This window comes from Dipteris shenzhenensis, chromosome 22 (genome assembly GCF_047967505.1).
Source record: "Dipteris shenzhenensis isolate YYH24624 ecotype China chromosome 22, Dip_SZ_1.0, whole genome shotgun sequence".
Taxonomy (NCBI): domain Eukaryota; kingdom Viridiplantae; phylum Streptophyta; class Polypodiopsida; order Gleicheniales; family Dipteridaceae; genus Dipteris; species Dipteris shenzhenensis.
The window spans coordinates 33,613,020-33,632,614 of record NC_141617.1 but is presented as its reverse complement, the minus strand read 5'-3'; positions in this window follow the sequence as shown (position 1 = coordinate 33,632,614).

The window sequence follows — 19,595 nt, the reverse complement described above, 5'->3', positions numbered from 1 at the left end:
CCAAAACAGATCTTCATCTCATAGCTGAAGTATGATGGAGAGATATTGAAGGCATTTGGCATGGCTGAGTGCAAGACAGTTGGCACCCCTATGGAGGTTGATATGAAGCTCTCAAACAAGGATTCATCACCACTGGTGGATGAAGTGGAATACAGAAGGCTTGTGGGCAGTTTGATTTACTTGTGCAACACGCGGCCAGACGCGGCCAGACATCAGCTTTGCGACTAGTGTATTAAGCAGGTTTTCCAATAAGCCCCGAGAGAACCATTGGAGGACATGGATGCGGGTGCTGAAATACATCAAAGGCACACTTGATTATGGCATCACCTATACCAAGGGCAACACCTTGACCAGATTCTATGACTCAGAATGGGCAGGAGACGTGGATAGCAGGAGATCAGTGACAGGTTACTATTTCTCACTTGGATCTGGAGTTGTGTCATGGGTCAGCAAGAAGCAACCCATAGTTGCTCTTTCTTCTACCGAGGCTGAGTACAAATCAGCATGTTTTGCTTCTTGTGAGGCAGTATGGTTTAGGAGGATTTTAGGGGACATGGGTGCAGTGTAGAACAAGCCTACGCAATTATCATGTGACAATCAGAGTTGCATGGCAATTGCGAAGAACCCTGTGTTCCACGCTCACACAAAACACATTAAGATTCAATATCACTTTGTACGCGAGCTCATCATGGATGGAGAGGTTGACTTGGTGTATTGTCCGACTACAGAGAATGCTACAGACATCTTCACTAAGGCTCTTGGAAGAGACTTGTTGGAGAGGCATCTTCATCGACTTGGCATTGGGCCGAAAAAGTAAGTTCACTTGCGGGTGGACATTGAGGGGGGGTGTTAGATATCAATGCTCCACTCTCATGTAATTACGTGGGAATCGGCTAACTCTACTTGTAAGCCCCCCATACGAGGAGAAGGCATTTGAGTAGCTCGGTTATCCGGTAGGTCCTAGTTTGGACACCAGATGGGGGCCATGTGTGGCCTGATGGCTAGACGGCTTCAGATAGAGTTGGCACACTGCCAACTAGGCTACATGCAAGGGCGGGAAGGCATCCCATGACTGAACGCACTGAGGGTAGATGGAGCATTTCTCGGGGCAGCCCACTCTCGAGTTGCGAGGCTTCTTTGGAGTCCCAGATGATCCTGGATGGCTTTGGGCCGAACGGAAACCGTAGGTTAGTTGCTTTATTTTGTGCCACAATTCTATCGTGTGGTCGATGGCCTATTTTGGGATTGATGACCCCAGTCAGCTGTTTTGGGCAGACTAGGTTGGTCACCCAATTGGGTCTAACTGACTACAACTGGTGGCTATATAAGAGCAAGCCCATGAAGCCCATATTCATCACTAGCTACAGCAACCCTGATTCCTTAGCATCCAGCCTCCATCCTCTATTGTTTCCAACATGCCATCGAAGCTCCTCACACAGGAGTGCACGGCTGGGAGGCAGTGCCATCTATTGTATCAGTTTTATAGTAATCAAATTTTTGATTCTCCATACTATTAGCTTTTCTCTCTTGCATACGAGATCCTATTATCTATTGAGCACAGATGTATTATTTTCTTACATATTGCAAGCAATGGAATCAGAGCATCCTAGTCTGCATCGGAATAATAATATGGCTTTTTCTTCACAAGCTCTGTCACTTTTCTATTGACATATTTAAGTGCTTCTTTCTTCTTTTTTCCTTTTGCTTTCACATATGAAGCATTAGAAGAGCAACAAGGACTAGGAATTGGGAACAATCATTACCAACTGAAAATTTATCTCGTCAATAAAGTATCCTCGGCATATTTGAACTTGCATCAAGCATCCATTTCCCAAACTGTCAAGAATATGAAGTAGAAATAATAGAAATCTTGGAGACCAAAACTTTCACTGATAGAACCAACAATTAGAGGGATTTTGAAGCAAAAATAAATCTTGTATACTAGCTAAGGTTTACAGCAGAGGATGGTCACATTTGCGTGTTAAGTCCCCATAGCCAAGCTGAAGAAGTTTGACTGATTTTTCTTTAAATTCTCCTCACCCCAACAACCATTGGGTCTCAAATATGTGCCTCTTCACAAAATACCACCCAGGATATCATACGGCGGGTTTCTTCATCAACATCCTTTTCCGGCTAGTGCCCTTTAAAATCAAGGCTTTACTCATATAAAAAGAAAGCACACAACAATCCTACTTTGATAAATTCCACATTTGAGGCATCATCAAGACAAAGCATGACCTAGAGATGCATATCACCAAATACACCTAGTGCCACTTACTAGTAGAACTTGAGAGGATACAATAAATAATAGACATGGTCAAGGATTATGTTCACATTTTCACATTTGCGTTAATGGTTTATTAGCATTCATTAATTACTCTTCAAAGTAGCGTGCAAGTAATGTGATCACGTTGTTTACTGGAAAAAACATCGGGAAATTGAATTAAACTGCCACCGGTACACAAGACAGTACCGACAGTAGTACCAACATTATCGGTGGTAATGTTCATTATCCCGGGGATGTAATTACCAACAGTAATATACACCACTGGGATACTAAATATTACTGCCGATAATGCTAGTACTACTGCTGATAGTGTCTTGTGTACTAGAAATGCTGGCTATGGGTTGCAGATTCTTAGTTTCCCACACAGCCTAAGGATATAAATTGGTGGAAATGGCGATAGAGGCTCGTCATTCAAGCTAGTTGTGGTTCATATCCCGATAAAAGTTGGGAAAGAAAGTGAACCATGATTTGGATCTAAATAGTTGTAAGGCTAAGTGGGGGAGAGTGAGTCAACATTCATTATACTTGTGAATGTGGTTTGCTCCTCCAATTCCTTGCGTCTTGGGGAAATTTTAGACCATGAACATGAGGACTAGTAGATGTGAGTGTTTGTTGTGTGTTCTTGAGGGTGGTCTATACTCTGACTCCTTGCATTTTGGGAAACTTGTGGGCCACGATCATGAGTGCCAATGAATGTGATTGTTAGTGAGGAGTCTTGACTCTTAAGCTAAGGGCCTTAGGTATGGAGAGAAGGGGGAGATGACATGGCAATGATTTGAGAAGAAATAGGGCATGTGTTGTGACTACGAATGCACAATAAAAAATGCATGAAACTAGAAATGCTCATCCATAATCTTCAAGATGCTAGGCAAACTATGGATGCATCGAGAGTCATGCGCATGCCAGTATTCATATGACTGAAAATGTTCCAAGGGTTAAAGAAGGATTTGCAGAAGAGTATCTCATTACCGAAGTAGGCACTACCCCAACACTTGGTCCACCCTGTGAGGTTGTTAACCAAGATATGGGAAGAGGATTTATGCGGGTGTCACAATCCTCTCAAAAAGTTGTTCCATGTATACAAGGGGAAAAACATAAGTCACATGGTCCAGAGTGGGACTTTGTCATTAATGTTCCCGACTACGTTGAGTGGAAATGCAAGTATTGCGGAATGCAAAAATATGGGAGAGCACCTTGCATAAGGGGCCACTTACTTGGTGACTCAAGAAAGAGTGTTCAGCATTGTGCAGCCCCAAGAGCTACTACAACAGCTCGCACCTTGACAAACTATATTAGCAATTCTGATATGATTGGCTCAATCCTACCAGGCTTGCTGCAGAGAATATAAAATAAGATCAACGACTATTACTCGCGCTACACAGAGGCTGAGACCACACTAGAAGATCTCATCATTCGTCTCTTTTATCTTCTCAATAACCCAATCTTCCAGTGACTCGTCCGTATCCTCAACATAATTACAATGAAGGAAGAAATTCAAGTAGTCATAGATTGTTTCTTGATAATTTCTTTGTGAGGCCCTTATTGTTCTTTCAGAATCTGCATCAAATCGGCCATATTGAGTGCTGCGATAATGTAGGTTTCTTAAGAAGTCTAAGAGATCTTGTCATGCTTTTATAATATTTGGTAAAATTTTTTCGCTCTCTACTATATTTTGAGTCTCCTCCCTCTCTGCCCACCTTTGTGCATCGAATTCCTCTCGCTCCTTGGTCAATAATCCATTCTTTGAGACTATTAATTTCGGACTCCATGTTTGCACTATGCTAAGGACATTCATGGGAAAATGAATAATTTTCAGCAAAATCTGTGACAGATACAATAGTGTCACAGGGAAAATTGGTAAGGCATGCCTGAACTCCTTATCCTACCAGTTGGCCATGAAATTGTGAAGCACATATTTTGTGATGGATTGAACCACATGACCCATAAGCTCCCTTGGATGAGTGCTCTTATATGACAATAGTTTTTTTATCGAATCCTTCAACATTGACATTTTCAAATCTCCTCCATTTTAAAGCAACATGGTTGTCTTTCCTCATTTCATCTGGACAGAATGTCTTCTTCTTTAGCTTCAACCTACAATGCTTGCATGTGCCACGAATGCATTCAATCCAGTACCACTCTCGGTCTCCCTTTGGACAAACCACTGGCTCCCACAGAGACCTTCGGCTACAAAACCTGCCCTCCCTTGCAACACATGACGAGGATCTAGGTGGCCTATAGACTACACATTCATCAGGGAGGCATGTGCATCGATCCCCATGGAGCAATACTCCAACACGATCAGATCTAAATTCATTCATAGCTTGTCGGGCCAGATCAAAGTCTATGTGTGTTTTGCAACAACAAACATTCATGTCTTTGAGTTTCCTGACATACTAGGGCTTGCAATGCTCAAAGCTCCTCTGCCCAGTTGAAATGTTTGGATTCTAATCCATAAACTTGAGATACAACTCCATCTACCAACCCAACATGCAAGAATAATAGAACAGTGAGCCCCCTTTTCGCTACTACTAAAAGAAGACAAAACAGAGTCTAATTAAGGTATATAATAAAGTATATTAAAAGAAGACAAAACACAGTCTAATTAAAGTATATAATGGAGCAAAATAATTTTCAACCACTGTGCTAGTTTAGGACAAACAATTTTTTTCAACAAGCTAGATTAGGACCAGTCAACCACCGGGCTAGTTTAGGACACATATAGGAGAGTCAACAACCGGCCAGGTTTAGGACATGTTTAGGGGAGTCAAAATTTTAAACACTAGGATGGTTTAGGACATTGTCAAAATTTCAACAACCTGACTGGTTTAGCCTCATTGTCTCAACTTCACATATTAAACAATAACAAGTGCATTCCTTTTCATTATTGAATTTCACAATTAGAAAATAATAATATGTCGCTTTTTTTTCTAAATTTCACAATTTCAATCATAATTTATGTTAGTAATAACTACTTGTTGTTTGTCGTGAACCAACAACAGGGCTGGTTTAAGACAATCACGTTAAGTCCAAGCCATCACGATCTAGAAATAGTGATATATGACGCAGAATAGTAGGAAATTAAATTTAACGAATTTAAGTACTAAGAAACACAATAATTTCAACCACCGAGTTGGTCAATAACTAATGTCTGTTCAACCACGCTGGTTTCGACAATCACATAACTGATGATTGAGCTCAAGCAGCCATGGTTGCATGATGTTTCAACCACGGGGCTAGTTTAGTAAAATAACAATATATTGCAAAATATATTGCTGTTAATTTTTGCTCAACCATGCCACGGGGCTGGACAACAACTAATGTATGTTTAACCATGCTGGTTCAAGACAATCACATAGCTGGCAATTGAGCTGAACGAGCCTACGATTGCATAATGTTCCAACCATTGGGCTAGTTTAGGACTATCATATTTAGTCCAAGCCTGTATTCAGAAATGAAACAAGTAAACTATCCCAAAGCTCAATCACAAACAACCACCAGGCTGCTGGTTTAGGCACCACTGACCTACATTGTATCTAGCATGTGTATGATGTGTTCTCCTCAAACACCTTGCATCCCATCTGCTTCTTATAGATTTCCTTTTTATTTGGAGAAACTCTCGTATTTTCATGCCAAAACATTGTCACTGTAGCAATGACTTCCGCACTTAGGATGTATCTCCTTTTCTTACATTTTGTTGAAGCCCATAGATGTCTCAGATTGGGATAATTGTGCATTGCTTCTACTCTATGTTCAACCACTAGAGCCACTTTGGTCCTTTTAATTGACAACATCTTGGACATTGTGTGCCCAAGCCCTTTCTCCTTTGTTTCACGGGACACCAATCTAGCTAATGTAGCCCTCGTTGTAGCTAGTTGATCTAAGCTGCACACCCCTTTCACTTTCTGTAGGCCATTTCCTCAAGGGGTGCGGTATTATGAAATCCTAGGTATCATGTACATTCAAGGGGTATTTAAAAAACCCCTCAACTAAAATATTTTCTTCAATAAAACCACCCCTCTTTAGATATTGATATCTGGCATAAACGCATTGGTCATGTTAATGTACAGCGACTTAAATTGATTGTCCTTCATAGAGGATGGCTTTAGGATCATTGTTTTCTTGGATGTAGCCATTTTTGGTGAGGTTCAGGGAGTATTCTGTATATAGGTATCTTACATGACCAATAACTTATGCATTGCTCAATGGAATTTGGCAAACTTTGTGTTCAAGTTGTAGTACAAATTCCAAACTTGAACATGAGAGCAAAAAATTATGGAATAAGGATTTGGAATGAGACCATTAAAGCATTACAAGTGCTATGTTGCATGTGAAGCATGCATCCTGAAGCTTATAGGATATAGCAATTTATTCAAAAACATCAGTGATGCATACCCATTTGAGGGCACGCTCCATAACTTTTTTGTGATTTGTTGAAAACCAAAATGGATTGAAAATTCGGAATCCAAACTAGTGGGACTACTAGATGGTGGTCTTAAAACATTGATAGTTGTTGGTATTGGTATCTAGATTCATCCTAAAATGAAAGAAGTTGGGAGGGATATGAAAATATCTTTTAATAAATCCAACATTATTTCCTATTTTGAATTCTTTCTTTTTCCATGCACTTGCTTGCTATATGGCTCATAAGCATGCCAAAGGTCATTGCATTTCATAATACATAGCATCAAACCTGATAGCATGCCCTTTGGCCTATTTGCATTTTGAATAATTCTAGGCCACATTGCACATGTATGGGATATTTGATTCTGTTAACGTGTATCACCAGAGGGGGGAAAATCAATGGTTGAAGTTTCACTGCTCCCACGAATTTTGAATTTTCACCTCTATTGCCCATCAAATCTTGGAAGATTAAGTACCTACAATGTGCCCTCGCCCTACAAATGCCTTGCAACCCGCACACACCTCAATGTGACTTTGCATAGACTTTGGTTTGCCATAGTCTTATTTCGGGTAAGCTGTCTTCTATTCTTTCCTTGCCTCACCGACTAGGTTCTCTAGGTCTATTCTGGATTGATTGTGGCCATGGCATCAATGGCAACATGCAACTCACCATGGCTTGCAAGAGAAGCAGACAGAGGCTACGAGACAGGAAAGCTGAAAAGCTAGGTCAAGACACAAGGAACATAGTACGCGTTGAGGAAAGCGTTAGCACGGTATCGAATCGGCAAAATGGAAGACACTTTTGCAACATCTGAAAAGGGAGAAACAACAAGAAGAAAGAAGACTCCTTGCAGAGAAATAGCAAGAAGAGGTTGCAGATGCATGCATTTGATCATTGCCATCAGAGCAAAGAACACGGGTTGTGGTGTCACAATTGGTGGGAGCATTCGAGGTAGCAACATCAGGCCATTTAGGTGATTACCAGTCTTGAGTCTTCACAAGCTTTAACCTACACCCTAAAGTTTGTAGAGTAACAATCCTACCAACACCTCGAGAGATGCATCCCTAAGAGGTGATGCTCTCTAACTTGAGAAATGGCCTCGGGGGCTTCACCTCCAAAAATTTTAGTGTACTACATGCATTCAAAATGATAGGCATTTATACAAGGACTGGACACATCTTTCCTGCCGCTCAAACAATGAGAATAGGCACTTCATAACAAGAATTGAAGGCAAGGTGAGTGTATCGATATTGCTACAGCTAGAGCCTAGAAGAGATGATAACGCATCTACAACAAGTAGTTTACAGGGAAGAAGATGAAGTTCAAAAGCATGAGAGATTGGGGGAGGGGGCGAAACTGAAAACAGTTTGTGTATACTCTCGAGGAATGGTGGGCGAAATTGAAACTAGCACATATATCCTCTTAAGAAAGGGAGGGCGAATTTTAGCTTATGAATGTGGGTGAAATGGTTTTTTTGGGGCTAAAAATGACTTATAAAAGTCTATTAGAATAGCCCTTTCATATCAAATGGAGCCTTAAATTGGCCTTTGGGCTAAAGTTCTCCCTTAATTTTTTTCATGTTCCCTTGCCTATTGGGAGGTCCTTGGATGTGCCATTTAAACTTGTTAATAGTTGGCTATAGAATAAGGAATTTTGTTGGCAAATTAGAGCTATATCGAAGGAAAGCACACAGAATGTGGTGGACCCATGCACTAGATGTGATGTTGGGATACAAGGTATCCATGGTTTTGGTAAGTGATTGGCCAAGCAAGAAAGAGACGGATTTGGCAAGGATAATTATTTGTTGTTTGTAATTCAAGAAAGTCTAAATATGCATGTAATGGTGTCTGATCCTAGGGATGCATATTTTTCTACCCTATTGGTAGAGTGTGAGTTGTCCATTAAGGATTTGGAGTTGGCTAAGGTTGAAAGCTCTAGAATTGTAAGTAGATAGCTATGACTAAATGTGGCAGACTGTCCCTCAAAAATGTTTTTTAAGGCAATCAAAAGAAAGCATATCTGGGAGTAATCGATTGATAGAGTTTAGAATGGGAATGGAAATCTGGTTACTGGATTCTAGAAGGTTGTTGCTGAGAGTTGGTGATTGGAGGCCTATCACTATGCTTAATGTCTCCTATAAATTAATTGCTACACTATTGGCTATCAGGGTGCAAATTGTATGCATGCAATTAGAGGATGGAAAGCAAAACAACTTCATTAAGGGCTGTGACATTCTAGAAAATATACTTAACATGTCTTCAATGCCTGATTTTATGGATTAAATTGAAGCTTCAATTAAAACCATAATAAAAAGAGCAAGGGAGATGAGAGGAAGGCACACACTTCTCTTAGCTACGAGAGCAAAGGCCAAGCATACTCACGCAAAGACTAGCCACAACTTGATATCTCAAAAACTAATATCTCAAAACTACCTCCGTTAAAGGCACACTTCTCTTAGCTACAAGAGCAAAGGCCTAGCATACTCACATAAAGACTAGCCACGACCTAATATCTCAAAACTGCCTACATTATGACCACCTAATTGGTAAGTACCGTCGACTTTAACCCATACCTCTAAAAATAATCAAATCATTTAGTACACCTTAGACAAATGAATGCCCACCTCCCCGCCTTTGGAATCTGACGTAGGTGGTTGGAACTTCTCCTTAGAAAAGGGATAGGTCAATATATTGCATTGGTACTAGGTAGTAGAAAACTGTACATAGTATCTAACCAACCCTTTAAACATCTCCTCTATCTAGGTCACTCACTGTGCATCATGAACGGCTTCTTCATTAAGTGTTGTGCTGAGCTCATTGTGAAACACATCGAGGATATGCCAAAAGTTGGTGACTAAGTTACCATCACGGTCCATCACTCTATCAATCTGATAGCTCTCTAGATTGGAATAAAGTTCAAGAAACATTTAGAGGAGCAGTGCCCCACCTATAGCCAATGATGTCTGCATCTTACCCTTGCCCACTTAGCTTCCTCGATAACTCTTGCCTACATGTGAATCCTGCTCCAATCGAAGGAACTCAGAAATCCAATGAACACTCCAATCTTTAAGCAATCTATAAGCTACTCCTGAGTACTTGTGAGATGGTTTCATAGGCTCCTTCATTTTTGGCTTCAGCTACTTTTATGGTAATTATCATGAGTCGCTATGCAAATTTTTTGCCAATGCCTACGTGATCGAAACTTTTGCAATCTAAATATTTTCTTTTAATATTTTTTTCTCTTTTGCAAAAAAAAAATCCATGATGGGGTATATTTTAATGAGAGCTTTGCACAATGTCTACATGATCAAACCATGGATGAGAAGATATAGTTGCATTTGTGTGAAGTCGTATGATATGGTCCATAGAAGGATGATGGATTGTTGCAAGATGACCATATTACAGAATAATAATTGTTTATCTAAACTCTATAGGTCGCAAATGTGAAGGATATACATTCACATAGGCACATAGAAGGATTGGCATTCATTAAATAGGCATAAAGCATATGCTAGCATTCACATATAACATAAACATACATCATAATGCATATAGAAATGTAGAAGCATAGACATAGTCATACATATGCAGAGGCATAGAGAAACATAGAAGCATAAACATAGGAATTCACACAAGCATACATAAACATAGGCATATAGCTTAAAGTATTTACATGAGATTTACATAAAGCAACCTGGTGCCTGCTAGGTCAATCGTAGAAATAGCCTACTAGGTCGCTTTACCTATATCAACTTTCCATGTAATATTAACAATAACATCCAATTGGCTATCTATCCAAGAGTATTCTAATATGAGTAGAAATAGCTTATTCGCAATGCATGTAGGAATTCTCATCCAAGCTGCAATTCAATTCTTGAAGCATAGAGCTTGAGGTCTTTGATTCTTCACTACAATTATAAAACCTTTGTGTTTTTCTACCCGAAACCTTGCTCCTCTCTTCACCCTCTTTTCACCCTGATTAGTGAGCAAAAAGTTTATAGGCATATCTAAAAAAATTAAATCTTTTCTCCATCCTTGACCCAATGGACCTAGCAGCTTCTTTAATTCTCTTCATGAAGTTTTTAGTCGATGGGGTGGCATGGAGGGCCCCACCTTCCACACTACCAAATGACTTCATGATGATCTTCCTGTGGGTCTGGTTGATATTTTTGGTCGAGGAGGAATTTCTTATGGTTGGTGTCGATAAGATCTTGATCACCATGCAAGACGATCTGTGGAGTGTCTGGAACTTGAGGAGAACTTGAGAGACCACAGTTGGCTAAATCCAACACCAATATCTACTTATCATGACTGCGAGGGCTAGTCAACACATTAGAACGTTGAGCTACCCATCAACAAATTGTGAATGCTCTTACAAATCATCCTAGATGAGACAATATTTAAAAAATAACTTTTGATTTAGATCTGAGAATAAATACACCCTACCTGTTAATTTAAAAACGATGTATAAAACTACCCCTACTATAAATATATTTCTATAAATCTTGAGAATTAAAATACCCCTCATTTTGAACTCTCATAGTATACTTACATTTCCCAGATGCACCCCCCGAGAGAAGTACGTAGCAAATCTTGTGGTTGCTAGCAATTCCAACATGGTAGAACCATCACGAGACATAAAGATTGCTTTGAGTTGTTGCTTCGATCGTACTAACTTCATGATGACTTGAGCCTCACAAACAATCTCTTTGAACCATGGCATTTGTTTATACCAATCTTTCAATGCAAGAATTTAAGTATGTGTACAACATGCATATGCATATAGATTGATATACTCCCTTTGCAATATTCTACCCACCTTTTTACAACTCTTGGCATTATCCATGACAACATGAACAACCTTTTTAGGGTCTAACTCTCTTATAACCTTTGGATAATACACTAGCCATATATGTCTCCAACTTCTTTACATGTGAGGCATCAATTGATGTGTGCAAGGCCTTCCCACATGGCGATATAACCACCATCACATTCAATAAAGCATGGTGTTTTATGCTTGTCCACCCATCTGAGACAATTGTGCATCTGGTGTTATGCAGTTACTAAAAAATTCTATGATTTATGTGCTCTTTCTCTTCTGCATATGCCTTATCTAACAATGACATATGCAATGTGTGGTAAGAAGGCAGCTTGAAGCCAGACCCATAGTTAGCAATGCAATTTGATGTAGCTCTCGTATCATCGTTATCGACCATACTCACTGGATATCCTAACGGCAAGATTGATCTACCAAGTACATACTGTGCATTCTCCAAATCTTGAATCTGGATGCTCTCAACTATCATGCATTGCCTCAAGTCAGGAGTCTCAGTTGTCGATCTAGCTTCACGAGCCATAGTGGCGATCGATATTGCATGCTAGTGTTCACACAAGGAGTTCTGGCATGGGGGCCTCCAACGCTTGTACTTCCATCATCGTGTATGCTTACAGACTCTACTCCACTTATACCTTGACTTTTCGAAATTGATCGTCTTCATAATTTTTCGGAAGCTTGCAACTTCTCTGTTAAGGTGCGAGTTGCTGCAGCAACTCCTGGGGCCGCACAACATTCAATGCTCTTTCTTGAGTCACCAAGCAAGGCCCCTTATACGAGGTGCTCCCCCAATTTTTTGTATTCCACAATACTTGCATTTCCACTCAACGTAGTCATGAACATTAATGACAAAGTCCCACTCCGGACCATGTGACTTACGTTTTATCCCCTGTCCACATGGAACAACTCTTTGAGAGGATTGTGACACCCTCATAATCCTCTCCCCGTATCTTGGTTAACAACCTCACAGGGTGGACCAAGTGTTGGGGTAGTGCCTACTTCAGCAACAATGAGATCCTCTTCTGCAAATCCTTCTTCAACCCTTGGAACATTTTTAGGCATATGAATATTGGCATCATCCATAGTTTGCCTAGTCACAACTCGTCTTGAAGATTGTGAACGAGCATTTCTCATTTCAGGCATTTTTAATTGTGCATTTGTACTCGCAACACGTGCCCTATTTCTGCTCAAATCATTGCCATCTCATCTCCCCCTTCTCTCCATACCTAAGGCCCTAAGCTTAAGAGTCAAGACTCTTCACTAACAATCGCATTTATTGGCACTCATGATCGTGGTCCACAAGTTCCCCAAAATGCAAGGAGTCAGAGTATAAACCACCTTCAAGAACACACAATAAACACTCGCATCCACTAGCCCTCGCATTCATGGTCTAAAATTTCCCCAAGATGCAAGGAATCGGAGGAGCAAACCACACCCACAAGTATAATGATTGTTAACTCACACTCTCCCACTTAGCCTTACAACTATTCAAATCCAAATCATGGTTCACTTCTTTCCCAACTTACCAAAGGGTTTATCGGGATATGAACCACAACCAGATCAAATGACGAGCCTCTATCGCCATTTCCACTAATATATATCCTCAAGCCGCACAGGAAACAGGGAATCTACAACCCACAGCACTACGAGTACACAAGACACTACTGGTAGTAGTACTAACATTACCGGCAGTAATCTTCATTATCCCAGTAGTGTATATTACTACCGGTATTTACACTGCCAGGATAATGAACATTACTGCCAATAATGTTAGTACTACCGTCGGTAGTGTCTTGTGTACCGACGGTAGTTTTATCCAATTTCCCAATGGTTTTTTTGGGTAAACAAGGTGATCACGTTATTTTCACGCTACTTTTAAGATTAATTAACAAACGCTAATAACCCATTAATGCAAACATGAAAACGTGAACATTGACCATGTCCATTATTTGTTGTATCCTTTCAAGTTCTACTAGTAACTGGCACTAGGTGTATTTGGTGATATACATCTCTAGGTCATCCTTTGTCTTGATGATGCCTCAGATGTGGAATTTATCAAAGTAGGATTGTTGTGTTTTTTCTTTTGATATGTGTGAAGCCTTGATCTTGAAGGGAACTAGCCGGATGTTAATGAAGAAACCCACCGTATAATATCCTGGGTGTTATTTTGTGAAGAGGCACACATTAGTTGATCTATATATAAAATTATGGATAGCATCTCTACGTATATGCATGTTCCTTGACCTTTTGCTCTTCTTTGCAGTGTGTAATTTGTTGTGCCTAGGCACAAATGTGATGGCTTCAAGCTCGAAGGGCCAAGCAAAATATAGATCTAGTGGATGCATCACTGTGTACCCGTGTGGTGTCATAATCTTTTGTCAAAAATTGGGTAGTGAGGGGTCTATGTAGTGTACCACATTGCTGCGCTCGATGATGGAGGTCTATAAGAAATTTATGGCTTCCTCTGTTAGTGATGTTGTCTTGGTCAAAATAGAGGGAAATTTTATCTTTAGTTTGACTAGATCTAGGTTACTTAGGCCTAGTAATTTGGCATCATCAACACTAAGATTGGCTAAGGTTCAATGGCCCCATTGGTTCAGTTTTCATCGTGTACTTCATAAGAGATTATGGGATGCTAGATTTTGTTATGCATTGCATGCTCATGGGTGCACCCCAGAGTAGCAACATGATTGAGTGGTATGGAAAAACATTACTTTCCTCATATCCTTGTTGATAATAGAGCCATCATTGAGTCTTTTTATCAATTGTGGGGTAGAGAGATTTGATTGTTAATAGAGCAATCAATGTTGTGTCTTTTCAGAGAGACTTGATTGTGTTTCAATTTAGGGAAACCCGTACTTGCATTTCAGCTTGCCTAGTTTCCCTATGTATGATTTTCTATAGAAATGTCTCTATTTTGTTTTGACCAAGTCATGCAAGCAAGATTGCAACAATTGATCTGTGCCATGCACATTTGCAGAGCCATTTATTATATATAAGCCACTATCTCATTGGATATTTTTCCTGAGTCATCTTTGTGAATTAAATGCATTATGTGTGCATGTAGGGATCCATGGGTTCTGCTCTCATATCAAATGAGATGATGTTCGAATCGATCAAGTATACGAGATGGATTAAAGATAAATCACTCCACAAATATCTGCAACAACTGACATTTAAAGAGAACTGGATACTCAATTGGGCAATCACTCCAAGTAAACTTTGGGTTGGTTGGGGAGATGATTTTCTCTATTTCATCAATTTTTGACCTGTGAAAAATAGATTTGGCAATCCCACACATCAACTATTGCAATCATGTCTTCCAAGTTGCGATGGTGCCATAAAGGTGATCTTGGTAAGGTTGCATGTAGCCAATATATGAGAATATTTCTATTGCATTTTTATTAGCCTTCTTAACTTATCTATTTCTCTTTGTAAACAAGCTATCTGGGTGTTGTTGGCAATTTGGATGGTTTGCTTCAGTTGGTACATGCGCAGTAAATATGGCTTATTTAACAAAGTTGACATTGAGAAGAGCATCCCGTTCCTCATTTTTAGGTAATCAGAAAACTAGATATCCCATCATAAGCGCTATGTCCAAAAGGGAACATGAAGGGAATTAGTGCAATCTCTATTGATATATCAAGGCAAGCTAATGTATGGGGCCTTAGTCATCCATTTGTGTAGACTATTGGAGGTCTTTTGACTTCCATAGTAGAATCTATTTAAAAAAAAAGCCTATTTGTGTCTATCTCTTTTGTGATATTGTGTATGCATAGCTACAGAGATCACATTCTCTAGGACTGAGTATGAATTTTTTGTTTCTGTAGTTTCTATGAGATTGAATGGGATATTCGTTGAGTGCTTGAGATGATCTCTATTGTAGCTTTAGCTGACAATATACATATGCCTAGCTTCTGATGGGGACATTTGAATAGTGTAAGTTATCATTGTATTTTTTGATTATGCTTGATGTTGAATGCAAGCATGCTCTATATTAATTGAGATAGCTTGTCTTTGTTGATGCAATGTGGACCATCTGGATCCCAAGATATTAACAAAGTATCAAGCAATGATTATTTTTCAAAGAGACCATTTGCCATGGCATGTGCTATTTTCTTCCCATTAATAGAAACATCAATGATGCTTAACAGTCGTGTGTGAAATGGATTTGCTTTTAAGGCTTTTCACATGAACCTTGGCTGGAAATTGATGATGTAGCCAATTGTTTTGACATGTTTAAAGTAGAACCATTGTCTCCTGAATTTCTTTCCACCTTCTCTCCATTTTGCCTTTGTCTTGGAAGTTTTTGTAAGAGCTTGTTCTCCCTTTGTAGTGCACCATTATTTAAACCCTCTAAAAAGTATAGTTCCACCTCAGTAGGGCACAGCTCCATCTCAAAGGTTTCCCAACATTTTCCCTCTACAGCTTGTGCCGACACAAACTTCAACGACAAACTTTTGCAAAATTTAGCTTCTACAATCAAAATTTTGACTTGCCCTTTGAGCACAAGCTAGGCTATGTTGCAAACTACCTCCTGATCAATTTTGAGACCAAACGGTTTTCGAGGTGAGGAAAATTTAAAGAAAAACCAATTAAACTTCTTCAACTTGGCTATGGAGACTTAACATGCAAATGCGCCCATCCTCTGCTATAAACCTTTGCTGATATACAAGCTTTATTTTTGCTTCAAAATCCCTCTAATTGTTCCTTCTATCAGTGAAAATTTTGGTCTCCATGATTTCTATTATTTTTGATTCATATTCTTGACAATTTTGCCATCTCTACCGCAAGAGACCAACAAATCAAAACACTTACCACACAATCATGATTAGGAGGTACTCGAGAGACCATATGTGGCATTGTGGAAACAACAGGATAAAGAGCTCATGGGCAGAGAGGTTTATGTCGCAACCAGTCTATATCAAATCCACACCATAACCATTATCAGTAGCCTTGCAGCAAATCTAATTCATAGTGCATAGCATGTTGTACTTTTCATGCAACCCTGGAGAATATCAACCAAAACGCACAATTATGAGAATGATATGGATTTCTACTACAAGATGATTAAAAACCAGCTGCAAAGCTTAAAGCCACCCCCACAACAACAAAAAGTTCCATGCAAATTCTGCAAAAAGGACAATCGTGACAAAGAAAGATGCTGGTACAACCCCAATTACAGAGGCAGAGTACCACCTTACATTCAGCAACAATAGAATCAAGCACTAGCAATACCTGCTAATCAAATAGCAATGGCAAGACCACCACAACAAAGATATAAAAATGCAGCTCCAAGAAGGCCAAATCAACAACGATGGGGGAACCAGTAGCAAAGGCAAATGCAAGACCAAGCTTGCACCTACTGTGGTATGGATGGCCATAGGCAAGGTCCACCATGTGAGCTTTGGTGCAAGCATAGGGAAGAGAGAGGTATAGCCATTATTCAATATGATGGAAGGAACAATCAAAATCATCAGCAACAGCCTCCTCCAGGAGTACATATGGTCTACCATCAGGAGTACAACTACAACAATCAATGCAATCAAAGAAATGTTCAGTCTTTGGCAATTACAAGATTGAAGAATACAAAGCCAATACCAGGGCTAGGAGATGCCCCAAGGGAAATAGCCAGGCCAATGAATTGGCCAAATCAAACTAAGACAAGAAACAAAGCATTGCAACAAGTACTATAGATTAATGCCTCACAGGATATCAGAAAAGAACAATGGAATAACAAAGACAAAGGGATAATGCAATACCAACAAATCCGGCCGACAATAAATCCGGCCGACAATAGTCTGCCTGCACAATCACAACGCAACAATAATGCTATAAATTTACAATGCAGTAGCCATCCATCAGGTCAGTTTCTCGAGAAGAGCCAACATCCACAAAATACTTACTCAAGTCAAAATGCCACTCCAAAACAGAAAACAAACTTTTTGGCTGGAACAGTGTCTGAGTTCTCAGAATTAAAGTATACAACTGAACAGACAGAACCACGGACCATGATCTAGGTCAAAACAACTCAAGGAAGTAAGGTTACTACGACAAGAGCCCAAGAGATGCATCAAAGACACTAGCATGTAAAATGAGGTCAACACGCTCTTTTTCCAAGAGTTAATGGACTCCAAGGTACAAATTACTCTTGATCAACTATTGAACTTGGTTCCAGCTTTCAAACATAAAATTTGCAAGAGATTGCATACAGAAGAGTCACATCTAGCACAAGCTCAACAAACAAGTAATGATGAAGAGGAAAATTTTGATATTTACTCATCAACAATTGAAGACGTAGACTACCAAGTACCACTCATTGATGTAGACTACAAAAGGCAAAGAATCCCAGAAGTATTGGTTAATGGAGGCTCAGGTGTCAATATCCTCTCAGAAGATTTATTCGAAAAATTTTGCTCCACAATGAATTGGTTCTAGCACCATTCCAGGTGAGGATGGCTAACCAAAGGAGAATTCAACCTCTTGGAATATTGAGAGGGCAAGAGATTACAATCATGGGACTCAAATTCACAGTCACATTTGTAGTACTCCAAATGGAGGAAAAGGATTCTACTTACTCAATGCTATTGGGAAGGCCATGACAAAGCCACTGCAAGCAGAGGGAATCAATATGATTCCAGATTTTGATGAAGATGAAGAAGAAATTTTCCTCAGAAGGAACCCCACTATATATCTGAGAAAACATGTCTGCCTCAGGATCTATGGAGCGCTCTAAGGTGGATGGAACCTGTGTGGAGACATGATGAAGAGAATGCTCATGACATGTACCTCAAGTCAATTAGGTTCCAAGATAGATTAGCTTGGACTCATAAACAGAATCTTGAGTGAATGTGCATTCCTCTATTGTGCTCAACAATACATGATAGGCCTCTTATATAGAGAGTGCCCTTTGAATAGTCAACACATGTGTGATCCTCTCATCCACCTCTCTCCTTGTGGATATCCTCAATCCACATCTCCACATCATGTAGTCCACATCCTAGGGTGGCTACTTTAATTCTTTCCTATACCATACCTTAGCCTTTAATTATGTGCTCATGGCACCATATCTCAACACCTCTTCTTGGTGCCATAATCCTTTGGCTACTGCAAGGTGGTCAGATTTGAGTTACAAATCCATCACCTCCCCTTAGTGCATGTATTGCTACTTAAGGTGGTCAAGTGTGGTTTTTACATGTCAATACCTCCCCTGGGTGCTTTCATAGCTACTCTCAGGTGGTCAGGCTTGTTTTACAAACATATGGGCTATAGGTGGAAAGAATGTTGCTTCTCAATGCTTGATGTCGATGGCATTCGCTTTTTCTCTTGACGTAGCTTCATGCATGATGCTTTGTTCTTCCATGTTCCTTAAAGCTTTATGTGTGGATGCCATGCTTCGTGCTATGGTCATCTCATGCACTTGTGCTTTCGGCATGCTTATGACAATGATGTGTGCATTCATGCTTTGCTTTTCCATTTGTTGCAAAGGTCTTACCAATTGATTTCTTTCAATATTGGCAGTGTCTAATTGCATACAATGATTCTGATCCAACAATCACGTAGAGCTAGAAAAGATGATGACTTTTTCTTTTTGGAGCGTGTCCAAATTCCTCTTGAATTGCAAGTTACGACTTGTCGAAGTTTTGATCAAGAAGAGGGACAATCGGTGATGTGGCAGAGGGATTCACATGCTGTGGGAAGACTGTGTCTGTGGAGAGGTAATTGTGCCTGGCTGGCACTGTGTGTGCCATGTGGCTGATGATGTGGTACTACTTTGACCAAACTGAAACTCAACCAACCTCTAACTAAACCAAACCCTGTGTAACCTAACCAAACTCTTTGAACTCAAGGTAAACTTAACCATTGATCAAGGTAAGGCTAAACTTAACTATAGTTAAAGCTTATCCTACCATGTGTCTCTAGCAATTGCTGCCACGTGTCCTAAGGTTAGACCTTAGATAAGAATGAATGGAAAGAGATCTGCAGCAATGAGGTCGACGAAAATTCTTCGTGACAGAGATGCGTTGGCGAAGGTGTGAAGATCCTGTAGAGGTCGTCATAGAAGAGGTT